The 20,484-nt window shown below is 39.2% G+C and overlaps 1 long non-coding RNA gene across 1 annotated transcript; it reads left to right on the top strand.

Annotated features, from left to right (window-relative positions):
- The first annotated feature begins 14,835 nt into the window (after positions 1-14,835).
- Positions 14,836-17,679, top strand: LOC146951440 (uncharacterized). Its single transcript, XR_015025508.1, has 3 exons — positions 14,836-15,095; positions 16,910-17,066; positions 17,189-17,679. It is a non-coding gene; the product is annotated as an uncharacterized LOC146951440 (long non-coding RNA).
- Positions 17,680-20,484: the final 2,805 nt, after the last annotated feature.

Raw genomic sequence — 20,484 nt, 5'->3', positions numbered from 1 at the left:
ACATTATCAAAATAGAAAGAAAACATTTGTATATAGCATTGAAAGTAGCAAGAAAACAGAGTTTCAAACAATAGCACAGGCTCAAATTGATGTAGAAGAGTGAGAGTCAGCCAAAGGCATGACTTCACGGATTTACAAAGCTTGGAAAATGGTAATTTTATTGGTTGGTGATACATTGAACACGATGACCACTACATTTCATAGAAATTTTGAATTCGCAAGTACAGAAGCCTCTGATGAAGAAGATCATTGACAGTTGCAGATGCCCCAAGGGGTGATGGTGATTTGCCAGATATAGTTACTTGTCTTTTATCAACCTCATTTTTGCATGAACCGCCCTTTCGGGTTTTCGGCTCATCGAGGCGCTCATTCTTGCCTGAGTTGCGTACAATCTCAGCGAGCTTTTTCATATTCATTTTTTTTTGTCCCTAACTTTTGCCTGGATCGCCCTTTCGGGTTTTCGATCCACCGGGAAGCGCATTTTTGCCTAGGCCGCCCTTTCGGGTTTTCGACCTACCACGCTGTTCTTTTCTTTTTAGACGAAGTATTTCTTGACTATATCGGCATTAACAGGATTTGGAAGCTCAACACCATCCATGTGTGTAAGAATCAAAACACCACCAGAGAAAGCCTTCTTGACGACATAAGGACCTTCATAGTTAGGTGTCCACTTGCCCCTTGGGTCGGGTTGCTGACTTATTCTTCTTTTCAATACAAGTTCGCCTTCCTTGAATTCTCGAGGTCGGACTTTCTTGTCAAAAGCATTCTTCATTCGCACTTGATACAACTGTCCATGAGTCATAGCATCCATACGTTTCTCTTCAATCAGATTCAATTGATCATACCGACTTTGACACCATTCAGCCTCAGTTAACTTTGCTTCCATAATCACTCGAAGAGATGGAATCTCCACTTCCAGAGGGAGAACTGCTTCCATGCCATATACCAGAGAGAAAGGAGTTGCCCCGGTTGAACTGCGCACTGTAGTACGGTAACCATGCAAGGCAAACGGTAGCATTTCATGCCAGTCTTTGTAAGTAGTGACCATCTTCTGAACAATCTTCTTGATGTTCTTGTTAGCGGCCTCAACTGCACCATTCATCTGAGGCCTATAAGGAGAAGAGTTGTGATGTTCGATCTTGAATTCTTCACATAAAGCTTGCATCATGCTATTGTTCAGATTGGAACCATTGTTAGTGATGATCTTGTTGGGAACACCATATCGACAGATGATGTTATTCTTGATAAACTTGACAACCACTTGCTTGGTCACATTTGCATAGGAAGCAGCTTCAACCCACTTGGTGAAATAATCAATTGCCACTAGAATGAAACGATGTCCATTGGAAGTTTTTGGTTCAATCCTTCCGATCATATCAATGCCCCACATAGAGAAAGGCCATGGGGAAGAGATAACATTGAGAGCATGTGGAGGCACATGAATCTTGTCAGCATAAATTTGACACTTGTGGCATCTCTTAGCATATTTGTGGCAGTCACGCTCCATAGTTATCCAGTAATAGCCGGCTCTTAACAGTTTTCTTGACATGGTGTGGCCCGAAGCGTGGGTCCCAAAGGTACCGTCATGTACATCATGCATCAGTTTCTCAGCTTCTTGCTTGTCAACACATCTCAGCAAGACCATGTCATAATTCCTCTTGTATAGGATTTCTCCGTCCAGAAGGAATTTGCTAGCCCATCGTCTTAAAGTCTTTTTATCCCTGTTGGAAACACCAGGTGGATATTCACGATTCTGCAAGAATTGCTTGATGTTGTAGTACCAAGGCTTTTTATCATTCACAACCTCATCAGCTTGTTCTGGCATATTTTCAATGGTAAACACGTGAGCGGGTCTATCGAGACGCTGCACTTTGATTACGGGCACGTCATTCCAATGATTCACACGAAACATGGAAGACAAAGTAGCAATAGCGTCAGCCATCTGATTTTCATCCCGAGGGATGTGGTGCAGCTCAACCTTGGTAAAGTATGTCAATAGACGTCTTGCATAGTCACGGTAAGGGATCAGCTTCTCATGATGGGTCTCCCATTCACCCTTTATCTGGTTAATAACAAGTGCAGAATCTCCATAGATGTCGAGGTGTTTGATTCTCAGGTCAAGGGCTTCTTCAATGCCCAAGATGCATGCTTCATATTCAGCTATGTTGTTTGTGCATTCAAAAGTTATTCGAGCGGTGAAAGGAATGTGGTGCCCTTGCGGAGTTACAATGATGGCTCCAATTCCTTTACCGTAAGCATTAACAGCACCATCAAACACCAATCCCCATTTGCTATTGGGATCTGGCCCTTCATTGATCAGTGGCTCTTCACAGTCTTTTGCCTTCAGATACATAACTTCTTCATCAGGGAAATCAAATTTAATTGGCTGGTAATCATCGAGAGGTTGACAAGCAAGATGCTCAGCAAGGATGCTTCCTTTGATTGCTTTCTGAGCTTTGTACACAATGTCATATTCAGACAACAACATTTGCCAACGTGCGATCTTTCCAGTAACAGCAGGCTTTTCAAAGATGTACTTGATTGGATCCATTCGGGATATCAACCAAGTTGTATGATTCACCATATAATGACGCAGGCGTTTGGCAGCCCAAGCTAAAGCACAACAAGTCTTTTCAAGCATTGTATACCGAGTCTCACAGTCGGTGAATTTCTTGCTCAGATAGTAGATAGCATGTTCTTTCTTACCAGTCTCATCTTGCTGACCGAGAACACAGCCCACTGAATCATCTAACACTGACAGATACATAATCAAAGGCCTTCCTTCCACTGGCGGGACAAGGATAGGTGGCTCCAACAGGTATTCTTTAATGCTATCAAAAGCTTCCTGACATTCATCATTCCATACAACAGGCTGATTCTTTCTGAGCAATTTGAAAATTGGTCCACAGGTAGTAGTCATGTGAGATATGAATCTTGAAATGTAATTCAGACGTCCGAGGAAACCTCTGACTTGCTTCTCAGTTTGAGGGGCCGGCATTTCTCTGATGGCTCGGACTTTGTCAGGATCAACTTCAATGCCTCTTTGGCTGACAATGAAGCCTAGCAACTTTCCAGATCTTACACCAAATGTGCATTTGTTAGGATTCAACCGCAGCTTGTACTTTCTCAATCTTTCAAACATCTTTTTCAAATACACAACATGCTGCTCCTCATCACTTGACTTCACAATCATATCATCAACGTATACTTCAATTTCTTTGTGAATCATATCATGAAACAGAGTTGTCATACCTCTTTGATAGGTAGCACCAGCATTTATCAAGCCGAACGGCATCACTTTATAACAGAACGTTCCCCACGGAGTGATGAAGGACGTCTTTTCTCTATCTTCCGGAGACATTCGTATCTGATTATAACCAGAGAAACCGTCCATGAAGGAGAACACTTTGGATTGAGCAGTACTGTCAATAAGCACATCAATATGAGGTAATGGGAAGTTATCTTTTGGACTGACTTTATTCAAATCTCTGTAATCAACACACATTCGAACTTTCCCATCTTTCTTTGGTACCGGTACGATGTTGGCAATCCACTCAGGGTATTCAGCTGTCATGAGGAAACCTGCATCAATTTGCTTTTGTACTTCGTCCTTGATCTTAAGAGCCATGTCTGGACGAGACCTTCTCAATTTCTGTTTGACAGGAGGACATTCAGGCCTTGTCGGTATCCGATGTTCCACAATCTTGGGATCTAGACCCGGCATATCTTCATAGGACCATGCAAAGACATCTGGATAATCATGGAGAAGCTGAATGATCTTCCTTTTTACTTCTGGCTCAAGTGCAGCACCGATCTTGATCTCTCGCTTGTTTTCTTCAGTACCCAGGTTGATAAGCTCAATCTCTTCCTGGTGAGGCTGAATGGCTCTTCTTTCTTGCTCAAGCAGTCGAGTGATCTCATACGGTATCTCTTCGTCATCATCCTCATCTTCAGCTTCATATACAGGGAATTCAAAATTTGGAGGAACCATAGGGTCATTGTGTTCAACGGGTTTACTATGGTTCAATCTGCATAATATGATTGGGATGATTTTAGAAAAAGTTTTTCATGCAGATTTTTGAAATTAATAAGAAAAATACAGATGTTTTGGTTTTTTCTGGCATTACCATTATTTCCAAGAAAAAAGGCACTAAAAAAGTAAAAAAACAAAGAGTCGTGAGAAAAACGACAACTTTTTATTGATTAACGGCAATGCCGAAACAAACACGCCCTTACAAAGATATCACTTTCGCCTTGGGCAGAGCGAAAGGATTGTTATTTTGAAAACAAGAAACATGAGCAACAAAACACATTACATGGAAGCATGCATGACTAAAGGAACATCAATGGCTTCCCAATTTCTCACAGTGCCTCCTGGTACAACAAATGTAGGCACATGGTTTCTTTCAGCAGCATCTTCGGTAATAGCATTGATGAACCCAGCACTGTAGAAAGTTCCCTTTGAAACAGCAGATGTCGGGGAGAATCCAAGGCCTTCTTTACGCTTGTTTTCCAAGATCTGAATCACTTTGCCCCAGCCGGCAGCTTGCCCTGCTTGAACAGCCTTCTGGGCATCTTTCAGCGAAGCCATGCTAGCACCAGTCCTCCGGGGCTCTGCACCCTCTACAGTCAATCCTTGAAACGACGTCCCTTCAGCGGACCCTGCTTCAACACAAGAGAACGATGATACCTGGCTAACTAGATATGCTTCCTCACCATGCACAGTGACAATCTTACCGTTCCTCATGAACTTAAGCTTCTGATGCAAATTGGATGTGACTGCTCCAGCGTCGTGGATCCATGGTCTTCCGAGGAGACAGCTGTAAGAGGCATTGATATCCATGACTTGGAAGGTTATTTGGAATGTCTCGGGTCCAACGGTAATTGGCAAGTCCACTTCCCCGAGAACATCCTTGCGGGATCCATCAAAAGCTTTAACCAGATAGCTGCTACCCCTCAGAGAAATTCCGTGATGGCTCAATTGCCTTAGGGTGGATTCAGGCATTACATTCAGAGATGATCCAGTGTCTACCAACACATTAGATATCATGTCAGATCCACAATGCACCGAGATATGTAGAGCCAAGTTGTGGCGTTTCCCTGCTTCGGGGAGCTCATCATCACCAAACCCCAAGTTGTTGCAGGCGGTAATATTACTCACTATCCCATCAAATTGATCCACAGAGACTTCGTGGTCAACATAAGCTTGCTCCAGTATCTTCATTAACACCTTCCTGTGAGCTTCTGAGCTCATGAGCAGAGACAAAATGGATATCTTTGATGGGGTTTGTAGCAGCTGGTCAACAATCTTATAGTCACTTTTCTTGATAAGCCTCAGGATTTCGTCCAGATTGGACTCTTCGATAGATTGGCCTGCTGGGCCGGTGTTCTTGTCAACAGGAGGAACAACTGGTGGAGCTATCGTGGCAATAGGTGTCACCACCTTCTTCTGAAACAAGGGTGGACGGACTTTTCCGCTTCTCAGAGTTGTAACTTCACCGGCAACATTATCGACTGTAGCTGGGGATACCAGAGGTACTTCCACCCCATTTTCAACCATGGTTGCGTTGTATTTGTAGGGAATTGCTTTGGTAGAGGTATAAGATACCGGACCAGGTAGCCTGATCACCAAAGGCTCAACATTCTTTGCACTTTCAACAGGAGAATCATGGAACACTGGCACGATCACACATACATCACTGGTAATCAAGTACTTGTCATCCATCAGACTCTGGATATCATCTTGCACAACACAGCAGCCCATAGGATTCTGCAGGCATTCTGAACAAGCAGCATGATCATGACTGAACAGAGAAGCCTGGCAAAGTTTGACATGTAATGGCACTAAGGGAGTAACGACATTGCGGACATCCAACACGGGATCCTCCTGAGGAACGGGAACCCTTTCAAAGGCCTCAATCATATTAACAGCAGCATGGTTTGGAAGCGGGTTGTCGAGGACATGAGGAACACTGTTCTCAAAAGTCAACCGTCCCTTTTCTATCAGATCTTTCACAATATATTTCAGAGCAAAGCAACCTTCAATATCATGGCCTTGAGCACCCTGATGGAATTCACATGTTAGGTCCTGACGGAACCTGGGAGGCAATGGATTAGGCGGAGGCTTGCCTGGTCTGGTGACACAGTGTCCCTTGGCCAGTAGAGTTGGGAGCAGCTCACCATACCGCATTGGTATTGGTGGAAAAGAAGGCTTGGGTCGGGGACCCTGTTGCTGCTGCCGTTGCTGTTGAGCAGGAGGCTGTTGCTGTGCTTGCTGGGGGATAGCATTGACGGGCATTGGTGGTTGACCCGGTGGCAGAGGATATTGTTGGTAGAATGGCGGGAAGAAAGGATGCTGAGAGTATTGCATGTAGTGATAGGGCAGAGGTATCTGTGTAGCAGCTGCAGATGGATTACCAGACACCATCCCTACATCGGATTCTTTCCTCTTGTGATGACCGTTACCGTACTTCTTTGGTGCACTGTTTGATGAAGATTCACCCTTCTCGAGGACAATAATACCATCTCGGACAGCCTCCTCCAGTCGAGTGCCCATTGTAACCATATCAGAGAAGTTGTTTGGGGCAGAGACTATCATTCTCTCCTTATATTCCTTCTTCAGAGTCTTCAGGAATGTTTGTGTTAACTCTTCCTCATCAAATCGAGGAGAAACACGGGCAGCTGCCCCTCTCCACCTCTGAGCATATTCACGGAAGGTTTCATCTGATTTCTGAGATAGAGCTTTGAGAGAGTCCCTGTTTGGCCTCAGACGGGTGTTGAACTCATATTGACCTTCGAAAGCAGCAGCGAGTTCTTCAAAGGTATGGATGTTATCTTTGCTCAAGCTAGTGTACCAATCTGCGGCATCATCTGTCAAGCTACTCTGGAAGCAGTGGATCATCAGTGCATCATTGTCGGCATAGTTAGCCATCTTTCGGACATACCGGATAACATGGTTGTGTGGGCAAGAAGTCCCATTGTACTTGTCAAATTCTGGCTCTTTGAATTTCTTAGGAACCTCAAATCGGGATACCAAGCACAGATCACGAGCTTTAGCAGGAGCACCATTGTTTCCTCGGCTAGCCTTGACCTCACGGAGTTCTCCAGCCAACTCCCTTAACTGTCTCTTCATAGCTTCCATTGCGGGATCTTGTCCACGCGGAGTATCAACATCAATCACCTGTTGCACAGTGTGTACAATAGGGTCGGTAACAACAGTGGTTACTTGAGGCATAGCAGTAGACACAGGGATCTGTCCCTGGCCAGCAAAACCAGAGACACCAGCGGCAGTATTAGGAGAGTAGTAAGCTGAGAGGCCATAAGGACGGCCATTGGGCATGACAAAACGAGCATCAGTAGCCACAGTAGATAGTGGGATAGAGGGAATCACCTCAGCAGTGACCGGAATAGAAGTGGCTGGCTGTTCTTGTGAGGCCATCATAGCGGACATAGCGTCATGGGCCTTAGCCAGATCTTCTTTCATAGCAGCCAATTCGGCGCGGAGCTGAGCATTTTCTTCCTCAAAGTTAGCCATAATCCTTCTCTTGTGAAATCTTGTCTGATGAATTCTATCTGGTTGGTAGACTTTGCGAACACGAGCCACTTTTCAGACTGCGGCGGACAAAACCAGGAGGCAATGAGCACGAGAGAAGTTTTTTTGTGACCGATGAGTGCATATGATGCATGAAATGTGTTAATGCATATGCAAAAAAGACTCTTTTTAGGTTATCGAAGGGTTTTAGACAAATTATAAACTTGTAAACATTACTAAACAACAATTAACACAAAGGGAAACAAACAACCAACATATAGTTTTACAAGACAATTTCAACAAAAACACATGGAAATAACAACAGGAAATGGAAATCCTCAAGCATAGGAAGTGGAAGCGTCGTCCTCAGAGTCGGACCCATAGTCGCAGTATCGTGCATAGAAGTCACGGGCACCCCTAGCTCTCTTGGAGTCCCTCATAAGTAGTCTATCTTTCTCCTCAATCTCTCTCTTAGCCTTAGCTAGCTCTTTCTTCAGTGTCAAGACCTCATGAGTCTGCTGTTCACCTTTTCCATCCAAAGTCATAATCAAGTTCTCAGCCTCATAGTATCTAGCTCTCCACTGATGCTTCTCCCGACTCTCCGTAGCTAGATGCTCCTGATACATCTCCTGGGTAGGTGGGAGTAGAGGCAAAGGCATGGTAGGAACCGTTGCAGACACATATCTCATAGAGGGGTAAGGCGTACCAGCCTCCTCAGCTCGGTTTATCACCCATTGTGTATAGGCCTCATGAGCGATACCGGACCTCACACCCATATGCTTTACCTCTTTCTTCCGAAGCTTGGTCCAAGCTTGCATGAAATCTTCTCTAATTCCGGTGGGAGCATTGGAGTAGTGAAAGAAGTAAGGAGCTGTAGCAAGATTGATGGGTTTATCTTTCATCGGGAAACCAAATTGTCGCAAAGCAAGCTCCGGGTTATAGTTGATTCCCCCCCGGGTACCAAGAAGAGGTACATTAAGAAACTTTCCACCACCAAAGATGATTTCCTTGACCCTAGAAGCGGGAGTGAGCCAAACCACTTCATTAGGAGTGAGAGCCATAACCCTCTGTGAAATAGACCAATTCCTCGGATTGTCGTGGAAAGACTGCGGAAGGTGCGAAATAAACCACCTATAGAGGAGAGGCACACAACAAAGAATGTATCCACGACCTTTGCTGGAACGATCGTGAATAGCATGGTATGTGTCAGCTAGCAAAGTAGGAACCGGATTCTTGGAGTGGAAGATCATAATAGCATTCATGTCCACGAAGCCATCAAGATTCGGAAAGAGAATAAGCCCATAGATGAGAAGTGCAAGAATAGCCTCAAGAGTGTTCTGACAAGTGGTATTGAGGTTGGCTTTTCCAAGAAGATACTCTGAAGTGAACCCTCGGATATGTGCCTTAGTGACAAGATTCTTGGAGACATCGGTGGTCTTGAGATAGAGATCTTTAGCAATAACCAATGGAGGAAGAGGATTTTCAGGTCCTGAGAAAGGTATTCCCTTAGCAATAGATAAACCCATCAAGGAAGAATAAGCCTCTAGAGTAGGCACCAACTGAAAGTCTGGAAAAGTGAAGCACCGATACCCTGGATCATAGAATTGCACTAGAGTGTGCACAAGCTTCTCATCCACATTAGTATGGAGAATAGGAAGTAAAGCCCCGTAACGGTGTCGGAAACCAGTCGGATCCTCAATCTTGAGTGCCAAATCCCTCAAACTAGCCAAATCCACTTCCTTGAACTTGTAGGATTTAGTCATCTTCATCCCTACAATGTTTACAAATTCAACTTGTCTGAGCCTTTCGATAACAATGCATGACAAAAGGTTTATGCATGTATGCATGTATGCATGAATGCATGATTATGTTCAAGTTCGGAGAAAACATGGTGGGTTTGAAGTTCAAAGTCGAGGAGTCATGGGTGGACACGGTGTCCGGTGAATCTAGGGCTTTAGGAAATAGTAACCGGGTTCTAAAAAGGTTCCCAAGTTGCAACCTCTCCGACGTATCTCATGGTGTCACGAGACAACTCTCGCTCCATGATTATACGTGGAAGGTCTAACTTGAGTGTAGTATCGCGTGACGACTAAAACTCGAGACGACACTCGGTTTAGCCTCCGCACTACGTCCTAGAAAATGGCCATGGATGGGTTTGGTTATCTACGGTCCATAGCGTCATAGAACAATTAGAAGCAAAGTGCCTAAACGCGACAACCCGCGCCGACAACATCACCTCCAAAATGCCTCAGCTATGTGGGATTGATCGCATAATCCAAAACACGAGGCAACCCCCGGAATGAATTGTCGATTATATCCCTCCTAAATCCTAAGTTCACTCAGCCCGGGTGCAGGACTTTTGATATTTCTCACCCCACACGTTTGCAAGAAATTAAACATTTATTCACATAGGAAAGCAAGTAAAAGAAGCAAGTAAAACACACAAGCGCAAGCGTGGAAATAAAGACTAGGTGTAACTCTCGAATCTCCCCAGTGAAGTCGCCAGCTGTTTTATCTTGGTTTTCGGGTGTCAAACATTGATTAAGTTTGAACCTTTTAAACCGGTGATATCTTATTTTTTCTTGGGAAGGGAAAAAGTAAGCAAAACCCTTGAGAATCGAGGTCCGGGAGTTGTTTTCGCTACGGGAAGGTGTTAGGCACCCATAACGACTATAGTAACCTATAGGAACCGTCTTTAATTTCTACGCGCGCGCTTTATTTTTAAATGCTATTTTGAAAGAAAATATTAAGCCTAAAGAATTTCTAAGTGAAGAATTGGAGGGAGAAGAATGTTTTTGGATTTTTATTTTAGTTGAATTGAAGGAATTTTGTTCCTTGCCTACGTACCCGTTTAAGGGATCAAATCCACCGTAGTTCTCTTCCAAAAAATGTTTTTGTTTTTGTTGGTTGATTTTAAGTTTGAAAATGGATTTTGAAGAATAAGAGAGAGGCCTTAAAGGCATGAGAATTTAGAAAAGAGTGGGGTTTGATTAGTTATTTGCAAAAACAAGTCAAAGTATGATTAAAATTTGTTGAAATTTGATTAAGAAAATAAAAGGAAAATTCAATGGGGTTTTGACCCCAAGGTTTATTATGAAAAATGCTTGAGTGAAGTTGTTCACATTTGTTTGGAAAATTGGTTTTTTTCTAAGTATAAGTCCTAGGCATTCACCTAAACATACAATCCTAAACATACATCTAAACATGCATATTCTAGCTATATTATAGTGATGTGTGTGTGCATGTGTCGGTGTTTGTGTCGGTGTACATTATTAGAGTCCATTGTCCTTTACATTATACCCTAGATACATTCTATGGCCTCTTTGCCAAGAAATTAAAAGCATGGAAATAAAATACAAGAATTTCCTAAGCTTTACATTCTAATTTTTGCATGAAATTGAAACTTAAAGTGCAAGAAATTGAATGGAGAGGAAGATGAAGTGGGAATGCTTATGATGTATGAAACATGAAACAAAAAGTTAGTAGCACAAGATATAAAACAAGTCAAAGCTATCATAACAAAAGTAAGAAAAATTAAAGAAAAATAAGCAAAAACAATGCAAAATAGGCCTAAAGATTCATCAATAAGGCAAGGCTTGAACAAGACCTACAATCCTCATATTTTAACAAGTTCCCAAAGAGTTTTATTTCAGTCCCAACACAAGAATTAAGAGGACCTATCAAGCCAAGCCTCCTAGCATATTTTTAGACCTATTTTCCACTTTATTTCCACAAACAATTATTTACATGACTTGTAAAACAAGAAATCAACAAATCAAACTCTAAAACAGTAAAGAATAGCACCAAATCAGAGGCATACACATTGTAAACTCTCACACTAAGGATCAATATACCATAGCAAGACTTTTGGGATCAAGAACATGCGAAATTTTCACAACACTTAGCAAAAAGTAACACAAAATCACAAGAAAATTCCACATACATTTTTCACTCATTTTTAACATGCCAAAATGTCATAAAAAAGAGTTTCAAATGTCAAAAATAATTGCAAGAGAAGTCACAAATTTTTGGAAGTTTTTTTTTTTTACAAGATTTTTCAAGAAATAGAAAGGAATTGAATTAATCAAAAGAACAAATTATTTCCCCATTTTTTTGACCAACACTTGACGTATAAATACATCAAGATTCATCAAAAAATATCAAGAAAATAATTTGTTCATTTAAAGATTTTTTTTGGAAATTTTTTAAAGAAACAGGGGTGTGAAAAGTGTTTACGGTGGTGAAAATAGCAACAAAACTAACAAAAACGAAGAAGGAACAGGCCCAAAGGCCCAGGCCCTAAACAGAATGTACAGGAACCGCATGATTAATATCAAAGCACTAAGAAGCCGAGAGACCATGGTATGGCTATGGATTGGCATACATAGAAGCAAATAGCATAACACAATTATATAGCTTCCAACACGTGAACAAACACATACACAACAATTACTTCTCTCTCTAAACTCACGTTTTGCTCCCTCTCTCTCTCTAAACTCACGTTTTGCTCCCTCTCTCTTTCTACATGAACGAATCTGGAAAGAGGAAAGGTAGAGGATGAAGATTCATCTTCTCCGGTGGGTTTAACCAACTCCGACGCGGCTACCGGTGACGGTTTCCGACGTCGGAGAAACTCTTTATTCCGGTTCCAATTTTTACGATTTTTTAAAATCCTATTCCTCCTTCGTTCCAAATTCAAGAAAAACGAGAATCAAAGAGGGAGAGAGCAACGACGTAGACGAATTCAATCCTAAATTTCGATTTCAAAGATAAACAGCTATAACAAAAACGTTATTACCTCTCCGACGCTTTCGATTCGCCGCGGAACTAATGCCTCCACCGTCACGCACTTTCCGTCTCCAAACCCTTGTGATTTTGATTCACAATCGAGATCTGTTCTGGCACCGTTGTTGTTGCTGATCTCTTCTTCTATGATGAATTCCTCCTTCACTAACTCTCCTTCTTGGAAGCATATAATGTCATAATTTGCAATAAGGAAGAAAAGAATGGGATCCGATTGGGAATGAGAGGAGATTTGGAATTCCTTTTTTCAGTTTGGAATTGTGTATATAATTTGATTTGAATATGGTGATGAAGAATTGGGTGTGGATTGAAGGTTGGTGATGAAGATTGAAGGTTGTTATGGATGATGAATGTGGTTGTTTATGGTGGTTTGAGGTGGTTAAAGTTTGTTGTGGTGGAGGAAGGTGGTGGTTTAGGTTAGTTATGGTGGAGGAAGGTTAGTTAGAGGTTGGAAAAGTGGTGGTTATGGAGGATGAGAAAGTTGGTTATGGAGGAGAAGAAAAGGAACACGTGAAGGAAAAGAAAGAGGGAAAAGAGAGAAAAAAATTTATGACTTTTTTGTGGAATTTGTAAAAAATGATTAGTTCAATCAACCTTGACCAACTTTGACCTATTTATAGGTGATGTGGGATGCTTGGACCAATGAGGAAATGCCACATGGACTTGACTTGTAACAAACTTTTGTGGACCAATAACATTTGGACACGTGGCACTTGGACTCTAACAAACTTAAAAAGGATTAAAATGTAAATAACAAAAGTGCGCGGACTAAAATGAAAATTAAAACTAAAATTGAATTGAAAACGTAAATTGAAAATTAACGTAAAACGAGACGACTAAAAACAATTAAAACGAATCAGAAATATTATGTGAAATGACCAAAATGCCCCTCGGGACTAAAATGACTCGAAATGACTCAAATGCAATTTTAAAATGATTTTTTTTACAAGGGATCAAAGCAAGAGTTTATACAAGCGAATTAAAAGACTCAGAGACAATTTTTAGAATTTAAACGGGTTTTTACACATGAAAAGACTAAAATGCCCCTAGGGGCAAAACTGACTCAAAATGACTTTAAATGCAATTTTTAAAATGGGTTTTGACATAGAATGAAACAGAGACTTATTCAAACTACTTGAAAGGACTCAAACAAATCTTTAAAAGACTGAAAGAACTTTTGACATAGGAAATGACTAAAATGCCCCTAGGGGCTATACTGACTAAAAAAATGACTTAACCGATATTTTTGAAATGAATTTTGACATGAGATTGAAACAAGGGCTTATACAAACCAATTTAAAAGACTCAAACAAAATTTTGAAAGACTGAGAGAAATTTGACATAGGAAATGACTAAAATACCCTTGCATGTAAATTTTGCAAATAACATTGAAATAAAATGCAGAGAAAGATGCAATTGATCAAAGACAGTTCAAATGACTTAAAATGCAAGAAAAGAAGAATTGACTAGTATTTTTAGGTCCAAAATTAGGGTATAACAACATGGATTTAGATATCTTAATGAAATTGGTCGGTAGTTCAAATTATGACTTTTGTGTACGAAGAAAACATGTTCGAGAAGGATAACTCATCTTGCACGTTCAACATATTTTCTAACGGGGATCGGTCATTGTTAAGTAAGAAGAAATACTATTTTATTTTATTTATCATTACGATGAAAATATTTACTACTCAACATCACTATTAAATTTCCGTCGACAACAATGATGAGTCTTAAATAATTAAAAAATGCAAAGATGGGTTCAATGGCATTCCTCAAAAGTGATCGCGATTATTGTGAATATGGATGGTAGTAGTGCTGATAATCAGGGGGCATTCTAAATTTGGAGGCATTATTAGAACTCATGACGGTAATTGGATTAAGGATTTTATTGGGTTTTCTGGCATCTTCACAAACATTAGAGCTGAGCTCCAATTTTTTATGTTTTGTCCATTTCTTGGTCCCTTGTTTATACATACGTGATTCTCTACTCTAGGTGTCTTACGGTCATTACATGTTTTAATCCTTATGCATCCCTTATTCAGAGTATTAAGGATATTTCTTCTCAAGTTTGGAACCTCCACTTTCACACTCTCAGAGAGGGTAACTTTTGTACAAACTACCTTTCAAAGTTGGAAGCTTCTCAAAGCGTTTCTCTAGGTTATATCCTTGAGTCTCCGGCTGTTCAAGCTGATACCTTAGAGACTGGCTTTCCCTGGGGCTTAGTCTTTCATTTGTTTTGTCATATTATATTTTAAAGGGTAAAAAGAAAAATTAATCATGGGTGCAAACTGCAAATAAACAAAATGAGTTATGTTTTTCCCAAATTTATTTTTGAAGTTATGGCCACGGTGGCACCTAGTGTGGTGTGTGGGTGAGCAATGATACGTGAACCACCATATGTGGCATACCACTTCCTACACCCTTCCACTTGTCACAATTAATTATAAAATAATAAGTCTATGCCTTGTCAACAAAAAAATTGAAAAAAAAAATGAATTATTTTGTTTGCTCTCTCTCTCTCTCTCTCTCTCTCTCTCTCTCTCTCTCTCTCTCTCTCATCTCATCATGTATGTTCTCTCTTCGTCTCCTACCCCTCCGGTTGCGAAAACCCCATGCTTCGTCTCCTCACACACGCCTGGCGGTGCCGTCACGTTCTCTTACTGTCGTCGTCGGAAACTCAATCTCTTCGTCTCCCCCAATTACCGGTGACTTCACTACCTTTGTCGACAGACTGTCTCTGTTATTGATTATGTGGAAGGTGAGCTCTATCTTATTGTTGATTCTTCAATTCATGGGTGTTGATGGCTTACATTTAGGTTTTTTTGTGGTTTGAAGTTTGTTTTCAGAAATTGGTAAACACTTGAGTAAAACTTAGAAATTAGAATACAAGTTTAGTTTTATAATCAATTCTGATATGTGCACATAAAAATTGAAGAACCCTAAACACTAATTTTAAAATTAGTTATCCAAAATTAAAAATTAGTTTTGAAATCCTAAATCCAAAATTGGGGAACACATAAATTTCATTCCTCGTTGTTGATATCAAAACTACGGTCGTGATAACTTGCCGTTGCCTCATCTATACTTTCTTGCCTTTGTGTCATCTTCAAATTCATTGTTTGTCTAAACTCTAATTTGGTTTTCTTCTCATAGGATTGGATTATTTTCAAATCAGTGACATATGCTTGATAGATTTAAATGATTTTGTATTTTGTTATTTTTGTGCACTTTCTCCTGATCTCAACAAACAATTTGTGTTTATGTTAAATGATATTTGAAAATTTATAACCTTTTGTTAAATAAATCATTTTGGTCAAGTTTCTCATATATATTAAGAGTCACTTTGATGTATGCTTCTAGTTTATGCTTATTTGATGGCAGTTTTTGGTTTCTTTGTATTCTGCTTATGGTTTTGGCTTGGTGTAATAATTGTGCTTCTGCTTGTTCCTTTTGATATATGGAGCTGGTTATACCAATGTTTTAGTAGGACAAGATTTTGCAAGTAGTTTGTTTTTTTTTACATTCCTGCGACATCCGTATGTTTTGTCACAAACGTGCGTTTCATTCTGTTCAGCTTCTGCTTGCCCTGTGTGCCACTGTTCATATGTCCATTGTATGTAATTATATATTAAAGCTATTATAATTTGATTCAGTTTAATTCGTGTGTCATTGAACCTTTGAGAGATGTCGGTAAACACATAATCTTTATAATTTGTGTGGCATGGTTTTAGGACCATATATGCAATTTAGCTAAGATATTGAAGATGTGTAGTTAATGGTGGGTGGAATTTGATGTTATCAGTGTTTGAGTTTGATCGATAAAATCTTTAGAGACTGGATTAGTCTCTTAATAACGTTTTTATGGAGATTGAGTTAGTTTCTTAGTTAATGATGGAGGCGTAATGCATATTAGATTTCACAATAAGATGATTCAATAAAATGATTCAATAAAAATTTATGTTGTGAGGTTGATAAACTTATAGGTGACCATCTTTGAATGCATAACAACAATTTGGTTACGCCTTTGAAAATTTGTGGTTATATGCTTCAATTTTTTGGTTATATGTATTTTTCTTGTGAAAACAATATCATTTTTCCAATAAATATCAAAAGTGACCACCTTCTATGTTTCTTTATCTCTTAATTCTAGGCAGAATGTTATGGGTGATAGAATTTGCTAATTTATTATAGTGTGCCTAGACATAAATATGAGTCCTTGTTTTGGTAAAGTTGTTGCTATGCTAAGTTTAAAGTAATGTTACCAATTAGACATAGATACGAGCCCTTAATTTTCTCACTATGATGTTGGGTCTGGTTTTGTATTAATAAAATTTCCATGTTTCCGAATAACAAAACAATTGTTTGGCTATAGATTTTTAGCAGACACGTGAACACTATTGATTTGTTTTAGAACTAGTTTAGTGGTAACAAAAAGCACTTTTATCAAACTTGTGAACTAAACTCCCATGGCTTGTTGTTGCGTGAGAAGTAAATTTATCTCGTAAAGAGAAACATGATAAATGCAACCATGTTGATAGTTTAGTAATTCTTATATCATATTAACCTCCACAGGTTAGTGAAGAGTTGAGTGCAACTTAAGAAGAGGCTGCAGATGAAGTTGTTAGGGAGGCGTTAGACCGGTCGCCAAGTGGATGTATTAAATGGAAGCAAATTCTTCTTACAGTCAGTTAGTTGCTAACAATCGGAAGTTGCGTGAGGCTAACAGTCGGTTAGTATTTTAAATTGTAGTAGTAGCTTATCAAGATATTCAAATAATTGTTGCAGTGTCTTATATTAGATTTTAATGCATTAGGTTGGTATCAACTAAATTCTCTTTTGATTTTTGGATAGATCATGCCTCTTAAAATAAAAAAAAAGTAAGAAGGTCAATATTCCACCAAAGAAGCGGATGATTTTGTTGTATATAAGGTGTCAATTGGATGCAAGTTAACACCATGGCAGCGGATGATTTTTCTTGTAATGAACATCTGCAAGCATCAACCTTGATCACTCGAAATAAAGATAAGCCAAGCAACCATGTGGAGAGTGGGCTTATGCGGACACCATGGGTGAAGGGTGATATGAAGACGAGGAATAAAGATAGCGAAGTGCCATGATGAAATGGTTAAGTAAATTATTTTTAAATGTTTTGAATTTCCTAGGACCCTGTCATGGTGATAGTATTGGTGAAACATAATATGTTTTTAGCCAATGTTATGCCTTTAATGTGATATCCTTTTAATTGGTGTAATTACTATTAGTTTTCAAGAAAAACTTAATTTTGTGCCACACAAACAGGGAATCGGAAAACTTATGGCCCTCCATGTTTCCTGGAGTCTAAATTGTGTCTTTGATCTCATTTGACACCTTTTATAAGCTGCGAGTATTGCACGCATATGGACGGACAACTTATAAATTCTGGAAAATAATGGTCACGCACCTGAAAAATTATGGTCGCACAGACCAAAATATTTGGTTAACTATCATTTTCCCGTAAAAATAGTGACATTTTAGGCCAATCGAGCGATGAATCACGTTTTATCACGGAAGTTACGGTATGTTGGACCGTTAACATAAGTTATTAACGACTGCTAACCATGACTTAGGTGAATTATTTTATATCTACGACAGTCTTTAGGAAAACTAACCACATTTCTGATACAGTTAACCACTAAATATCAAAGGCGTAACCACAATTTCTTTCCCTTACCAACTTGTCGTTCCCATTATTCCTCCACATGATATGAGGGAAGAGAATATATTTGGACACACTTGTGAGTGATGTTAATAAAGTGAGAGATGCAATATCTTGTAAGTTTGACAGACTTTACAAATACTAACAAAATCGAGGAAACATTTAACCAATATTTATCAAATGCGTAACTACTATTAGTTTTCAAGAAAAACTTAATTTTGTGTCAGACAAATAGGGAATCGTAAAATTTATGGGCCCTCCATGTTTCTTGGAGTCTAAAATACGTCTTTGATCTCATACGAAGTTTGCGCGTAAAGATGAACACTTAGAAAAACTACATAAAATAATGGTGACGCCTCTTAATAATTGTGGTCACATTGTTCATTGTTTTGGTTATCTAAAATTTTAGGATGGAAAAACTTAATTTTGTGTCATACAAAGAGAGAATCACAAAAGTGGTCACTACTCACTACTAATATTTACATGATAGGTTGGCTTAAAATGATATAGTTTTCAGAGGATAATTTGAGATAACCAAATATTTAAAATATATAACCACAATTTTACAAAGGTGTAACAATCTTTTTTTCCCGTGTTCAAAATTACTCGTCTATAATTTTACTAACCTCACAAAAGAAGTTATTTATGGTTGGAAAGACTTTTAGTGCAGTGATCAAATTAGATTATGTGTTAGATTCACCTAAAACAAGATTATTTATACCTGGGAAAGATAAACTAGCCAAATATATGGTCTGTGTGACCACATGTTTTAAGGTGCGTGACCACTATTTTTTCAGAAATTATAACTTGTCCGTCTTTAGGCGTGATAAACTCGCAGATTGTAAAAGAAGTTATTTATGGTTGGAAAGACTTTTAGTGCAGTGATCAAATTAGATTATGGGTTAGATTTTCCTAAAACAAGATTATTTATACTTGGGAAAGATAAACTAGCCAAATATATGGTATGTGTGACCACATTTTTTAAGGCGTGTGACCACTATTTTTTCAGAAATTAGAACTTGTCCGTCTTTAGGCGTGATAAACTCGCAGATTGTAAAAGAAGTTATTTATGGTTGGAAAGACTTAGTGCAGTGATCAAATTAGATTATGTGTGTGAGTCGCCTAAAACGGGATTATTTATACCTGGAAAAGATAAACTAGTCAAATATATGGTTTGTGTGACCATATTTTTACAGGTACGTGACCATTATTTTTTCATAAATTATAACTTGTCCATCTTTAAGCGTGATAAAATCACAGATTGTAACAGAAGTTATTTATGACTTGACGCTGCACTACTAAGATTACCCATTAAATCTTCATAAAGACGAACAATTACGAATGCAGAGAAAAATAACGGTAAGGCATGTTAAAGATTACAAGTAACTTACAATTAGTGTTCAGTCATTAATACTACTGCTACAATAAAGCTCTAAAGAACTAAATATTTACCCACAAAATATAAAAAGTAAAGCAATACAACACAATTTAAGCAAATAATAAGATTACATCCCAACTGTTCCATCTGAAACCCCTCTAATAGAATCTGAATTCTGAGAAGGGAACAACACATTGTCATAAAGAAGACTAGCAACAGCTGCACCAACCAAAGGACCAACCCAATAGACAGCTTGATTCCTGCATGTTCTATCAATGGAAGCAGATCCAAAAGCGCATGCAGGGTTGATTGACCCACCCGAGAATGGACCTGTTGCTAACACACCTGCTCCTGCTATTAAACCAATTACAAGTGTTCCTGTTGAACTAACTTGACCATGCCTAGTGTCCCTTACATCATAAATTGTGTACACTGTAACACCCAATTTCTATTATGCGGTAAAACGCGCGAATACATCAGAAATATTCTAGAAATAGATGCTACGTCTCAAAACAAACCCAACAATATCATGCATATATATAATATTTCAACGGTCACAGCGGAATTCAAATCATAAACTTCAACATATACATGCCATGGTCAAATAAATCCTCATATGAAAATACTCCAAGTCCGACAAGTGGACAATAACAACAACATAGCAACAGAATCCAAAACAACAAACAGACGCTAACCCTAATCAGAGCCTATATACTATGACACTGACACGACAACGGAGAAAGCTCTCGTCGTCCAAACATCCAACAAGCAAACTCACCAAGCGTCTAGTCCTGCACAACGTCTACCCATCCATACAGACAGGTAGGCGGTCGAAACCACTGGGGGTAAGCATTACATTAATCATAATCCACATATAAAAACATGGTATTCAAGAATTTATACATATCACATATACATAACCACCCCTCCTAGAATACTAGCATCATATGATTAACATCCCCCATTACTTGCATCTCAAGCTATCACATTATCATCATAGCATAGCATGCATAATCAACCTCTAATCAAGTCATCAATAAAAGCTCATCATTTATCAACATCAATCAATGATCA

The sequence above is a fragment of the Medicago sativa genome, chromosome 2, assembly GCF_051527215.1.
Source record: "Medicago sativa cultivar Bolivia chromosome 2, Bolivia_mono, whole genome shotgun sequence".
NCBI classification, from domain to species: Eukaryota; Viridiplantae; Streptophyta; class Magnoliopsida; order Fabales; family Fabaceae; genus Medicago; species Medicago sativa.
This window is presented reverse-complemented; position numbering and strand designations above follow the sequence as displayed.